The sequence below is a fragment of the Xenopus tropicalis genome, chromosome 6 (assembly GCF_000004195.4).
Source record: "Xenopus tropicalis strain Nigerian chromosome 6, UCB_Xtro_10.0, whole genome shotgun sequence".
NCBI classification, from domain to species: Eukaryota; Metazoa; Chordata; class Amphibia; order Anura; family Pipidae; genus Xenopus; species Xenopus tropicalis.
In genome coordinates this window covers 93,392,067-93,407,187 of record NC_030682.2, presented here as the reverse complement: position 1 = coordinate 93,407,187, position 15,121 = coordinate 93,392,067, and the positions used below count along the sequence as shown (strand labels likewise).

General features: G+C 39.4%; 1 protein-coding gene across 4 annotated transcripts in view; it reads right to left on the bottom strand.

The window, feature by feature from the left end:
• The window catches only part of atxn1 (ataxin 1), a 172,217-nt gene that overhangs the window by 37,329 nt on the left and 119,767 nt on the right, over positions 1-15,121 (bottom strand). For 3 of the 4 annotated variants that reach the window (XM_002932692.5, XM_031903742.1, XM_004915283.4), the window contains one exon: positions 4,414-4,515. The gene's annotated coding sequence lies outside the window, so the exon portion shown is untranslated. Of the gene's footprint in view, positions 1-3,930; positions 4,017-4,413; positions 4,516-15,121 lie in introns of those variants that run through there. The other variant, XM_012965401.3, reaches the window with a different exon arrangement.

The window sequence follows — 15,121 nt, the reverse complement described above, 5'->3', positions numbered from 1 at the left end:
CAGTGAAACTTCACTGTAATAGGGCCAAGAAAGCCAAATAGGTTTGGTGAAGCATTGCAAAGCATGAGCTGTGAATACTTGCAAGGAGTTTAAAAGGTGATACATACAGTAAATAATTGTGGAGTCAACATGGTGGGAACTTTTATAGTAAAGGAATTCAGGAAATCAAAGGTGGGCAGACCAAAGAGGCTAACTGGTTCTTCTATAAAAACCCTTTAAAACATGTTGTTTTGTGAACAAAAAACAGCTTAAAAAAAGCAAAAAGACAGCAGAAAACTGACACATACCTATGATTTACAGAATTGTCTGCACACCTTTTTATCTGCACATGCATGGTGTATCCAGTGTTCTATGTTCTACCCTGGTGCTGGTGTAGCACAATTCTCACATTCATTTTGGCCACAGCCCAAGCCACCTTGGTCTCTGCTGCTGTACATATATATATATATATATACAGTATATGCCCACACACTATATGGCACAATTATTTATCTAAAATTGTTAACCTTTTGGGGGTATTTAAATCAGGAGTGTCATGTGGTAGCTATATTTTGTTACATATTTGTCACTGTCTTGCAACCATTTTTATTAGACAAGGTGCAAATGTTGGACCTTTTATTACATTACCACATATTACCTTGGCTTTCATAAAGGTATCATGGTAACACTGAACAAGACTTGGGTAGAAGGTGGTAGGCAGCAACGGTACTGCATGGTGTGCAACCCTTGTGTCCACCACTACCACCTCCAGATATGTTTAATAGTACAGTGGAACTCCAGGGGGAAAACAAGGGCTGCAGATGTGACCATAGTCCTGGGTTTCAGTACTCAGTGTCACAACTCTGACATTAACCTGTTATTTCAAAAGCATATGACAGCTTATTTCTCATTTACACTTGCTTTCTGCGACTGCATGCTCCCCCCTGCAAGTTTTGTTCACTCATAAAGCATGTTAGTTACACGGGTTAAACCTGTTGCATGCCTGCAACAAAAGGATGGTTATTAATCAGCTAGAATATTTTAAACCCCACCAACCCTTATTTTTTTTTCAGCATGAGCAAGTTTGGTTTCCATGGGTGCCCTCTCTATGGCTTGTTCTATGTGACTGCCATGGAGGGTGTCAATTGTGATGTGGACACCTGTCTGCTGGGAACTGGAGTCAGACCAATAACGTATTTCTCATAGGCCTCAGAACAGCTTTCAGACGACAATGATAGCCAGTCATTCTGTGCCAAGTCGCAAGCAGCAGTTCAGAGGAGAAACACTGTGCCAGACTGCCAGGCAAGCCAGCCAACAAGCTCTATGCATGCCTCTCAGCTTTCACTTGTGTGCACCTCTTAGCACGCTGAACTCATAATCAAACCCCTGCCTGTGTCAGTACAAAGTACCTACTTTCTTCCATATATACTTTTTCTATATGGTAATTATTAACTACTACACTGCTTTTGTCCATCCAAACTTCCCCAATATTCCAATGTATTGAAATGTTTACATGGTAATAAAATAAGATTGCAAACATTAGTTTAGCTTGAATATCACTATGAAAAAAATCTGGGCACAAGGGCAACCTGCGTTTAAAGACATAATCTCCCTAGCCACTTGTACCCCACAGCCCTCACAGTGACAAGACAGTGTGTCCTGCGTCCTGCTGAACGTAAGCAGAGCTGCATACAGAAACTAGGAGCAAATGCAGTTGGGAATAGGTGCAAAGTGAAAACTACATGGCACTTTGCACCCTCATTTTTGGACCTTCTTTTTTCACATTTCCCTAATTTCACTAGTCCGATTTAATTTGTAACAGTAGGGGACAAAATCAGCATTTTCTCCACTTATGTTTTTTTGTTAAAAAAATAGCAATCAGTCATCATTGCCTTTTTAATTCTCAGCATTAGAGAATTGGTGTTGCACACCTAAAAAAATGCTTTTCTATTTTGTGGTGCTTGCTGCACATTACAAAATGCATTGGGTTAAATACATTTGTAAACTATCCCTCATATGTAATAAAAGGCATTATATTTGTCCAGAAACAATAAGCCATAGCAACCAGTAAACAGATGACCAGTAAATGGAACTTGCTGATTGGTTGTTGTGGGTTATTGCTCCTGGGCAAATTTAGTGCCTTCACATAACCCCATATGTGTCAATAAACACTGTCTTTATAACATTGAGCGCCCTGCTTCTCTGTAACCAACTCTAGGTTCAAAGGCACTGGGAACTCAGTATCAGAATGCACCTAAAGGCACTTATAGCTTTGCTTCCACTCTGCCAAACAGCATTGGTACTTTAGGCTGGAGCAATTATCTTTGTTTACTTCCCGACAGGGAAACCAGCATCCCTTTAAATATTGGCAAACTACATTCTCCAGTCAGTGTGGTGGGATGCTGGGAATATGCTGAACAAAGGGGTTACTCAACACTGATATAAGAGGCATACAGTCCCATAGTCTAAACTCTTTCGGATTGTGAGCAGACCCCGTAATTCATATGCATCTATTTCTATAACCATGTTTCCATAATAACATGGGATACATATCCTGTTACCTATAAATCATTACATTCTCCTTCTCCTTTCTATCAAGGATTTTCTTAGATCTGCATTTCATTTGGTAACTCTGCTCAGTAATGGCTTTTATATGGCAAACAGTCTTAAGCTGTATATACAGTGTCTCATGGGATCAAAGACAGCCAAGTAAATAGGCTGCATATTCTGCTAGTGATATCGTTGTCTGATTAACTTTCCATTTAGTCAGTAGAATGTGGCGCTGAATTATATAGAGACTAGAAGCATGAGTTTTGGTTGCAGCTGTGTGCCTGCCCTACTGAAAAAATCCCCAGGAAACATCTATACTTGATTTTAGGCCACACCACAATTCTGGAAATAAAGGGGGTATTAGTTAATGAGGATGTTACCCTGCAACATCCTTGGGGTACCTCCGAACAGCTGGCTAAGGGCTGCACCAGTGATTTGTTTGGTAAGCAGTTTCTGTGCATTAGTGATGCGGTTTGGTTAAAATTCAGGCACTGCACAGCAACATGAAGTGATCACATTCCACACAAAGAGGCTATACCCACAGCGATGCAGATCATCATAAAAAATGCCACTATTACTGGCGTACTGTTTGTAACAAACTGAAAATAGTGTTTAGAAATATTACATCCCCTTTAGGTTTAACTTTAAAGTTTATGGGACACAGGGAGATTTGTTACCCATGAGAAAATCTTCATTACCATAAGTGACCAATATCCCAAAAAACCCTTCCATAACATAACGGTAAGATTGCTGCAAGTAATATGTATTACTCATAGCGAGATTTGTTGCTCTTGGTGTGGCTGCGGCAGGCGACAAACCTCCTTGTGTGCTATCACCCACCATAAATGATAAGTGTGTACTCATTTGCATTACTAATCTGAAAGTCAGATGCACAACTTTACTTAGCAGGTGATTTGTGAAAGGCCATAGGAGGTGCAAACAAATTGGAATTCAATATTCATAGCAGTATCCATGGTCTCCTGCTCATTCCTGTAGTTAAACTTCTATAACTTTTTGCCACTGAGTAACTTTGTGAACAATAGCAGTGTGCAGGGAATCTCATACAGGAAAGCAAGCACTGTTATTGGAATAACTGAAGGCTGCTATAATATACATTTCACATGTTATCAGCATTTTTTTTAGCACCGCAAACTACATTATGATATAAAAGTGATAGAGCAAGACACTGCTTCCCATGGGTTATACTGTCAAGCACTGCAACTGCCCACCTTTTATATATTTTAAAAAGGGGCTAAAACTGTTGCTTGAAAAAAGTGCAGGGGCTTTACCCCAGTAATTATCAGTGTTTAACCAGTAAAAGGCCCTATAGGCAGTGGTCTAACAACACCATGCTGGAGCCCCCGCAATAAATATCTTCAGAGGGACCCACTGCGCACTTACCTGCTTCCCGGACAGCTATAGAGAAAACAGACCCTGTAGTTTGGGCCCCTCCCACCCCCGCGACCTTAGGGTCTGCTTCCTCTATAGAAAGACTTGAGACACTGTTTATATGGCTGGTCAGCCTTCCAGCTCTTTGGTCCGCTCCCAGTCCTAGAATTTAGGGTAGGATATAGGCCTCTTGTGTATTAGTGGGATGGCCCTAATTGATGCTTTTTTTCTATGTGGCATTAAAACTAAATCATTGATACATTCATTGAATGATGCAGTTTGCTGGGGATTTATTTTGTGTTTTTGGTTGCCAATATAAGGGGGTAAGATCAATAAACACCAAAGTAGGGTTTCAGACACCAATAGTGGCTGTTTGTAGATACCAAATAGCTGCTCAAAGCAGCCCCATTGAAATTTTTAAGATCCCAAATCCTAATGCAATAGGTATTACAATGTTTTAAAAACAACAGGACAGGTACATTTCAATTAACTTACGACATTCACTGTGAGGGTTCTGCAGTCTTTTTCATGGGTGTCTTGTATGATGGTTTCCAGCGTGCTCTTTATTCACACACACAGATCTATATATATCAATGCCTGAAAAAAACAGACAAAGAAGGAGATAGCTGTATTCAGTTGCTTAACATATCAGCAGCAGCCTCCAACAGCGTGTTTGTCCTAATGCATTTTAATGAGGTTTCTGAATGCAGGACCTAATGTGCAACTGACAGCCATATAAAATCTTACAGTCAAAAGCTGATTGGCAATGGCCACAGACTAAGCACATCATGATCCCAACAGCAAGCAACATAAGCCTTAGATTAGAAGATTGAAATTGACTCTTTTCTCATCAGAATTCTATGACATATAAAATAAAACAGCAACTGCATACTTTCTTTTGTTACCTTATTTGTGACAAGTGCTAATCATGGTGGGCATGCTTTGAGTCAAACTTCATTTTATTTGCTGCTAGCCAAGTGTTCATGGAAATACATGATTAAACAATGCAAACATAATCGCTTCTTGCCCTAAATAAATACTGGAAACACATGGAGATCTGTTGCTTTGGTCAATGTCACTGCTGCTTTCCCTGGCTCAGTTTCTTTATTCTAAATCTGTAAGTGAAAGAGATTTGTGAAACTGTGTCCATAATACATGGCAGACAAAGGCAACCTGTGTTGTTGAACTACAGCTTACAAAATCCTCTGGATGGCATGCTGAGAGCTTTAGTTTAACCACAGGAGCACCTTAGGTTGTCCACCATGAGTTAAAGGTTAAATGCATTCTCTGAAAGTACCAGTTGGGTGGGGGCCCGGCAATGTGAGGAAGGAACAAGGGGTAGAGCCAAATGCTTTAGGTGCAATGGGTGGTGGTGCAATTGAAGTGAAGCAATCTTCTGGAAAGGAAGAGAAATATGCAGAACAAGTGCCAAGGGGCAGAGTTTTCAGGATTAGGGGGACAGGCAGAGTACCAGCCCAAGTAATATTCCATTTGGAACCAATAATACTTGGCTTGACTCTAGTGAGGGGACCTGGTAAGAACTTCTCCCCTCTCAACCACTCTCCGACAATTGTCCCACAATTGTCCAGGGATAGGGGGGGCATGCCACTGTTAGATATAATACAAGGCCAAAAGTATCCATACTGTTTTAGCCAAAAGTATCTGGACACTCTATCTAAAATAACACTGCAACCCTCACTGCTGAGTTTCAGACTGCCCCCAACAAACTTGATGACTGTTAAGATCACAAAACATATTCATTAATGAGGATGTGCACCCAAAAATAAAATACACTGAAATTCTAAACAACTTTCCAATATACATTAAGTAAAAAGCGATTCCATTTAGAAATAAGTTCAAAACCATTAAAATGTCTAATGAATATACACTGAAAAGTTGCTTAGAACTATATTTCCTTTCATTGTGCAAGAAGCAGCTTTTGGTTGGAGGACTCGTTAATGGAAAAAGTCTACATGTTAAAAGCAGAAACGTTTAAGGGGAAAAAGGGTTTGCAATTAAATTGTAAATGGGAACATGCTGCTTTATTCTGAGACTTCAGCAATAAAAAGAGAATAAAGACATTCAGCTCACTCGCTCATGGACTGGCTTAAGTGAGGATGGGGAAGGGCACAGGTCTGTTCATGACCCATAAATTCAAAAACATTCTGGATTTTTCATGATATAAGAAACATGATATAAGAACCCCTGAAAGGTCTACCATTAGCTTTTGTTAGTCTGTTCTAATGAGAGAATGCACAATGCCATCAAAGTGCACAAAGAAAAGAATATTAACAGTGTGAAAACAGCTAAGAACAAATATGGTTTAATACATACACAGGGTGGCTGGAAAGATGTCCTAGTAATGTTTCTGGAATATAGATTCTTTTTAATATTGCCATTTTACTGATTAAACCAGAGGAAAAAACATTTAGTAAGAAAAAAAATATGTAGTAGTTAATGTAGATCTAGTGGCATATTTTCCATCTCATGTAACAATTAAGATGTTTTTTAGCCAGACCACCATGAATACTCCAGATTTACCACGGAGGAAATTGCTGCACTAAAGCATTCACATTACAAGGTAATTGTAACCACCCTCCCATACTGATAGTCACTGTCAGATTACCATAAGGGGTTATTTGGCAGTCTCCCGAGGCCCATGATCCCTAGGGGCCCAACACATTTCAAAGCACAAGTGGGGTAATTTTACAATGCAGCACCCAGTGTGCACAGTGAAAAAATGTTCCCAATTAAGGTTTTTGTTTTTTTTTACTTTCCACACTGTGTTTTGGTTTCCTAGCATTGCCACAGGTTTCTGCACTCCATTTCATAGCACAAAGACCTGCCACTTGTCCCAGTGAACCACAGGGGCAACCGTGTAGGCATTCCTCAATATAATGACTGGCTGAGGGGACTAGGTGTTGCAGACATGAGCAGCTGCAAGGCCATAAGTCTGATCCTAAAGGGACTTTATACAAGATAACTATTTCACTATTGGTGGAATGTTAAAATTGCCCAGTAATGAACTAAACAGACTTAATGACCTGGATTTACATTAAATAGCATCTAAACCCACAGAGAAATTTAATGTAAATGTATACTGCTCCCCTGAGTTCTTTTTCAGCTTGTATTAGTTTTATAATTATAGTGGTTGCTGATATTTTAATACCTGCTAAACCAGGCCAGAGGCGGGCCAAGTCGGCTGGCCACCTCATCCCCACCACTTCTCCCCCCGCCCCGCACGAACGCACGCACACGCGGGGAAGGAGGGAGGGTAGCATGCAAGATCCCGGACAAGGGGTTGGCAAAGAGCGCCCCTGACAGAGGGGCTAATTTAGCAACACTAGACAAATTTCTACCTAGGCAGTAACCCAGAGTAACCAATGAGTAATTCATTTTTCAGCTAGCTACAGGCAGAACAATGCAAGATAAAATGTGATTGGTTGTGATGGGTTACTTTCAGTGTTGATTAATGAACCCCAAGAAAAGAGATAAAAATACCATGAAAGCATGGTAAGAACAGTCTAAAACTGATAATATCTCAGCAACCACTAAAAAAGTGCTTGGAGAAGCACTCTAAGTAGAAATACATTTCTATTAGGGTTTAGGTCCCCTTTAAAGCAAAATTAAATTGCAATGAATTGTCTACTTATTAAAATAAAAAGCTGGCAGTAGGATTGCCTGAATATATAGCAGGAAGGCTTAGATATCAGCCACTGCCTTATCTACATATATACTTCTACCTTTTTACAATGAATTGCACCATCTGAAATTGTTTAAACCCATTGTATTAGACATCATTAGCTTTGGGATTTTACCTTAACATGCTTACCTGCATATGCAATAATTCTCTATCCTTTTACCGTCACAATTAAGTAAAGATGCCTTAATGCTGGCAAGGAATTGTCTGAACACTTGAGTGGAAACAGCTTCTGTGAGATAATGACCCTGTATAATTATGCTCCTGTAAGAGAATGACTTCATAGCAAGCTATTGTTGCAGCAGCAGCGGAACTCTCATGGTAATGAGTATGCAGTGAAGGTTAAAATGACATTCCTTTATTCCATCCGTCAGTAGTAGGTATTTACAAATGTAATTTTTGCAATGTGGAAGAGCGAGTGGGAGGTGTGTGTGTGCTATTTTTGCCATGATTACATTATTTATCTAATGCAGAATCCATAGCAAGGGAGGAGGGGGCAGGCAATGCAGGTACGGTGGGGCCACCAACAAGAGAAACAAAGCAACAATGTAATTCGGGGGTGTCCAATATGTAGCCCTACAGCTGTAGGGATCTGGGAATTGTAGTCAATAAGATCAGACATAGTACTTATCATACAGGGTAGTAATATAACATTTTATGAAGTGCATTCTTGAGAGTAGTCCATGTACCCTGTCACCCTGCTCTGGCAGAATCAAGACCGTTACTCCCCTGTGACCTATAAGGCCAGTCAGTGCAGGCCAACTTGTCTATTATCTGTCAGAGGACTAAGGCAAAAGGGTCTGCTACTCCCTAAATATTCATTCTCTGTAAATGGGCAAATAGAATTTCTCTCTGTTATTTGGTCTCTCTTAGTTATGAATTGGTCTACAATAAGCAGCTCTTAGTGAAAGTGAGGGGACTCCAGTTACTCCACAAACTAGGATATTCAGCCTATGGCTCGTCAGCTGTTCTATGCCATTAAAGTAATGGCTTGCAACTGATGTTAAGATGACTTTTGAAAATCTGTATATTAATCTGCTGGGCTTTTGTGTCACATGAGAAGTGCACAAAGGGGCACAAATCACCCCTACCATCAATTACATGTTTAAAGGATATGCTTATTATACTGCTTTTTGATTGCATATAGTCCTTACATCTAATGAGAACAGACACATATGGGAGAAGTAAAAGTTGTAAACTTTTTCGCTAAAAGTTTTATTACATTCACTGTGCACAGACTAGAAAAGTGTGATCTTTTTCTGGTAGGGAATGAGGCAGTATTGGACATGTGTATTTTTAAAGGAACAGTTCAGTATAAAAGTGAAAATGGGCAAAAAAAGATAGACTGTGCAAAATAAAAAATGTTTTCAATATAGTTAATTAGCCAAGGATGTAATCTATAAAGGCTGGAGTGGGCAGATGTCTAACATAATGGCCAGAACTCTACTTCTTCTTTTACAGCTCTCTAAGCTGTTAGCAGTCAGTAACCAATCAATGACTTGAGGGAGGGCCATGTGGGACATACCTGTTCGGTTTGTTTGCATTTGAATCTGACCTGCGCGCTCACAAACTAACTGAACAGTTATGTCCCATGTGCCCGCCTAAAGTCACTGACTAACTAAGAGGTTATAGAGCTGAAAGCAGGAAGTAGAGTTCTGGCTATTATGTTAGACATCTGCCCACTCCAGCCTTTATAGCTTACATTTTTGCTTAACTTACTATATTGAAAACATTTTTTATTTTGTGCAGTCTATCAATTTTTCCCAGTTTCATTTTTACACTGAACTGTTCCTTTAAAGGGATATGGCTATGAAAGTTGAACACACTGAAAATAGCCAGGGAAATAAAAAGGAAATTGCAACTTACATTAGTTTGGTGCCAACAATACTTGTAAGTTCAAGTGTGGCACCTCCATTTATCTTATGTAACACAGTGGAGTTCCCTTGGCCTGCAGTCGCACCCAGATGCACCCAATGGCTTGCTGGGGAAATCTTTAGAGCGTCACCTACACTAGATGCAAAATACAGTACTGCCATTTATCACTGTATTCCATTTAAACAAATAATCCTTAATCTGGGACTCATTTGTTTTTCTCTGTACCTTGCACTACCATAACCATAATCCCCTAAATCCATATTTATGGCAAACAGATACTGTTTTTAATGTTCTATTAGCCTTAAGCCAAGGTGCCTAACATTACAAAAAAGACCCCTTATATAAAAAAGCACAGATCCCAAGTAAAGGATACCATGTATAGTTTTTATAATATGATAGCTGGCACAAAAACTGTCACTTTGACATTAAAGTACACTTTTTAAGATGACAGTTTACTTATTCTAAGGCAAAGGCTGGCTAAGATTCAGAGCAGATTGTGTCAGAATCCAAGCTATTCTTAATCAGCCACCTTGTCAGTGCAGCATTAAAAATGCCCCTGCTCTTAACAGGAAATTCACCTAACAAATCTTGCTCACTGAGGAGACGTATTTCTAATGTCTTGTGTCACAGCTCAATCACTCTTTTTAGTAGTCCATTTTTTCTTGATAAAGCATATACTACAAGACAGTTTTCTGTTTCAGTTTTAATACAATTCTATTCTTTTTAATCTTTTTATTTTGCTTCTAGTTATCTTGCTCCTTCGCCAAGTGTTCATGCATGGTACCTAAATAATCTTGTCATCACTACCAATGAGAAAAGCCATAAAAAATTGTAAATAGTTTGGATAAGTGGGTTGATGATAAAACCTGCATGCAGTAGTAGGCTGAGCTAAATGCATTTTTGCACATGAAATTTTTGTAATTGAGCCTTTGTCTCAGGAAGACTGGTGTAGGCACAACTAAAATAACAGAACATCTAAGAGTTCAGTAATACATTAACCTTAAAATGACGGAGGGTTTTGAAAAGAATGAACTTGATGGGCTTACTGTATATAGCGTTTCAACCTAACATGCTCAGGCCCGGATTTGTGGAGAGGCCACAAAGGCCCGGGCCTAGGGCGGCAGAAATGTAGAGGCGGCATGCCGCCCCGCCGCAATGGAATTTTGAAAGTTTTTTTCAATACGGAGCAGTGGGAACTTCTCCCCACTGCTCCGTATGGGGCTTTAAATGTATGCGCATGCGCACTCGCGGGAGCACAGGGGGGGGCGGGGTAGGGAGACGAGCGGTTGTTCGCTCATTCGCGCGTGCGCATTGGGGGGGGCGCGGGCCGTTCAACGGGGTGGCCTAGGGTCGCGCCGAAAACAAATCCGGCCCTGAACATGCTATATAACTTCTCAGCATTATGTTAGCTTCTCCTACACATTATAGGCTGAATATAACTTAGCAAGAGCCAATCTTCTGTGAATTGCAACTTTGGGTAGTTTCAGTCAGTTTTACATTAAAGCTAAAAATGAATTTGGGAGTCAGTCCATAGAAAGGGTGTTAATACACTGGAAAAAAAAAATGCAGACATGTGAACCGGTAAAGAGTTTGGAAGCAGTTATAAATTATGACTAAAAACTGTAATATTTGTGTTTTTCTGGAGAAGAGGTGCTTGTGAGAGACATGATTACTCTTAACTGTGAGGGTAGTAAAGCTGTGGAATCTTCTGCCTCCTGAAATGGAATATTTTCCTAATGCTTTTAAAAAAGACTTCATCTTATTATTGGACAGGTAATATATCCATGAATAGTATTTTATACAGAGTTTACCCAGAAAGTGTATCTGATTCCAAAGGATACAATGTCACTTTTCCTGCTCTAGAGGCACAGTGGGCAAGAGCTGCAAGGAGTTCTCTTTTGGGTTACTAGTTATCTATAATACATTAGCAATTGTTTCTTTTTGCATGGCTGGAACTAGGGTTGAAAGCATTACAGTTTATTAAAATGCCATGCCCTTTGCTCTTATAATAAGCTAGTATCTGTCTGCCCCACATGCACAGATGCATCCTATACCTGGGAATGCAAAGATGTCTGTGCTTAGTTAGTTCAGCAATGACCTAGCTGCATGTATGTGGAGGAAGGGGGGGAAGTTACTACAACACACAGGGTGGTGGAAGAACAGATGAGCAGGAGCTAGGTTCCAAATCACCTAGGTCGCCATTGTTATATATTGATTCTCTATGAAATTGTAACGTTGTTACTGGATCATACACACTTTGATTGCTGTAAAAAATGTATATATCTTTAATTCCACTAATCTTTTAAAGATCACTTTCCATTAATTAAAATGAGTGATTTTGAAATAATACTGCGCCTTCCATAACCCTGAATAAACATGCAGGCCGCTTGCTTTTGTTTAGATATAAATAGCACCATACACATTTAAGAAACCCCCCGCTAGATTTCTGTTAGAATAATCACTTTTTCTACATTTTAGCACATTTATATCAATTCTTCACAGAGTGTTCCTTGAATACATTAGCTCTCACACTCTTTCAGAGATAGATTTCCTATAATGTTTTCACACTTTTAAGAGAATGGTTTCTAAAATAGAAAGCTTTGGAGGGAAAGTTCTTCGTTGGTGAAATATTTCCCTTTTCATCATTATGCTACATTTAGAGGTATCTCTCTATGGGCCTGTAACAATCAGTTAGTCATCTGCCCGTCTTCCCTTCTCATTCCAAAAATATGGCATTCACAGTAAAACTTTTCCTCTGCATTGCCCAAATCCCTATACTGGGTTCCCCAGTGTCGATAGGTGTATTTATGCAGGATTCAGCAGGACAGACCCAATTGGTTTTAGACTTTACCATATAGCTACTTAAATTATGCAGCTATTCAATAATCCTAAAGAATACTGTACATAATCCAACAATATAATCATTAATGATTAATGGTTGCCAAAAATATATTAGCAAAGCAAAACGCTTATATCATGTGAACCTTTTGCTCGGGGCACCAGCATTCCTTCAATATATGCTCTAATTATTCTGGTTATTAAATATAATATTCTGACTCACAAGCCTGTTTCCCAGAACGTAGCCCTGAACCAGAATGATGACATTGCTTGTAAGCCTTGTACGCTAGTTCATACGCAAACAACAGTGTAGAACATTGATCTAGTAAAAGTCACACATTTGTGTGAAAGCATGGGTTTTAGTGTCTTATGAATGGCAGCTCAGTTGTCAGTCACTTTGAAAGAACAACCAACATCTGGATATCAGCAACACTTCCATCAATCAAAGCTACACTATTATATACTCAGTGGACTGTACTTAGATGTGAAGGTATTTGGCATCTTCATCCCTGGTTCACATCAAGTAAAAAAAATGCAAAACACCTCAGAATCTGTCCTGTTTCGTTTCGCCACAAAATGTGAAACGACAAGAAAATTTGCGAAACAGCGAAAAAATTCGCGAAGCGCATTTGTCGCGCAATTTTTTTGGTCGTCCGCGTCTTTTTTTGTCACCGAGTCTATTTTTGGTTGCCGTAGATAGCTTAGAACAAATCTCGCACTATAGACTTTCAGGGTGCACAGTGTGTAAATTGAAATACAATTTTATATTCTAGGAGACACATGGAGTTTTGGCACACCTGCTATAAACCATAAAATATAACTTTTATTATCTGTATATTAAAATCAGAAGTCACTAAAATAAAGAAAAGAAAATAATATATTAAAATCTATTCACACCCTGTTACCTACTCTTGAATCCTACTGGGCTTGATTATTACTTGTATATTACTGTTGCAAAGTATCTTTTATGGACTTTCTTGTTAGTTGTTACTTATGTATCATTAATGCTGTTGCAATGTTGCCCAATATCTTTAGAGCTAGATCAGTGTAGGGGCTTACCCAATTTCATTGGGCTTCTTGAAAAAAAATAAATAAGCTTTCAGATTTGACCAGCCATGGAATTAATTAATGCAATATCCTAGGAGGGATGAACCCCAATTCATGCGGTAAGTATATTTTTATATCAATTTTTTTCCTCTGGTTTTTCTGACACGACAGTGGGCAATTTGACGTGCAACAAATTTTTTTTTAACATGTGGCAAATTTTTCTGCGGCAAATTTTTCTGCAGCAAATTTTCACGGAAGTATTTGCCAATGGTAAAATGTGGAAATTCGCTGCGAATCCATGCCTGGCGAAAAAATTCGCTCATCACTACTCAGAAACAGATACAGTACATGTTATAGAGAATGTAAAATATATTGTGTATTTTTATTAGTCAGCATATAATAAACTGCAATTATTAGTTCAGAGCTGTCTTTCAGGGGGTTAAAATATGGGTGACTGCCCTTCACCCCTCCCATATTATGTAGCCAACTATGTGACATTAGTAGGTAGGCAAAGTGGGGATAGCAAGTATTGTAAGGCTAGACGGCAACAGTAGGCCAACTTATTTTATCACAGTGCCCCTAGTATCCACTTAGAGTCCAAGGCTGCACATACTGTATTACATATAGTTCATGAAATAATCACATGGTAGAATTTCTCACTTAAGCACAGGAGATTCTGAAATGGGATGACAGTCCTTTTTTTGAACATTTATTTATGCCATTGATTCTAGGTTCTGCGGTTCTACTGATGACATGATATTGTTTGTACACATCTAAAGGTCCCCATACACTATAAGATCCGCTCGCTTGGCGATGTCGCCAAGCGAGCGGATCTTCACCCAATATCCCCACCTACGGGTGGGCGATATCGGGTAGCAAGTGGCTTTAAAAAAAAAATAATTACATTTGCGGCCATGGGGCAGTCGGTTCGGGGACCGCATCAACGAGCCGATGCGGTCCCCGATCCGACTGGATTTTCTAACCTGGCCGATCGATATCTGGCCAATTTAAGGCCAGATATCGGTCGGCCAGGCCGCTCGTTTCTGCCCATACACGGGCCGATAGAAGCTGCCGATATCGGTCCCTTGGACCGATATCGGCAGCTAATCGGCCCGTGTATGGGGGCCTTAAGGGCTATGATGGTAGTTAAAAAGCACTAGTCAAAATTTCATACTAGTGTAAAGGGTAAATAGTATTACTTTTCCTGTGCTATTGAGATCACATCATAATTTAACACTATGGATTTTACAAGCAACTTGAAATAACTTGCTAAATTATTAGTAGCTGTTAATTAATACAGCAGAATTTACTGTTCAAATAAAGCAATGGATTCTGCAAGTTAGGCAATATCTCTTCCTGTTGGCATGTCATTGTGCCAATTGCATCGTGCCTCAATAACTTCCATATTTTTATGAACAAGGATATTTTGCTAAAGCACACAATGAGATGGTACCCTTTTTTTCTTTATTAATAGACAATTAGCTGATGTCAAATGTTTTCTGCTTAAGTTTCTCTTTAACGTCTTGGCCAGGGCTCCCCTTAAAGGTCAACCTTTTGTAAGGACAACCCCAGCTAATTTAATTGGTACAGATATAGGAAAATATTGGCAAATCAGACATACAGCTATGGTACCATAAATATCTTGGGCAGCAAATACATATTCACCCCAAATCTCACCCCAATTGAGCTTCAAGCTGGATTTTCAGGTGTATCTAGAAGAGAAAGTGTCTATTCTCCCCAATT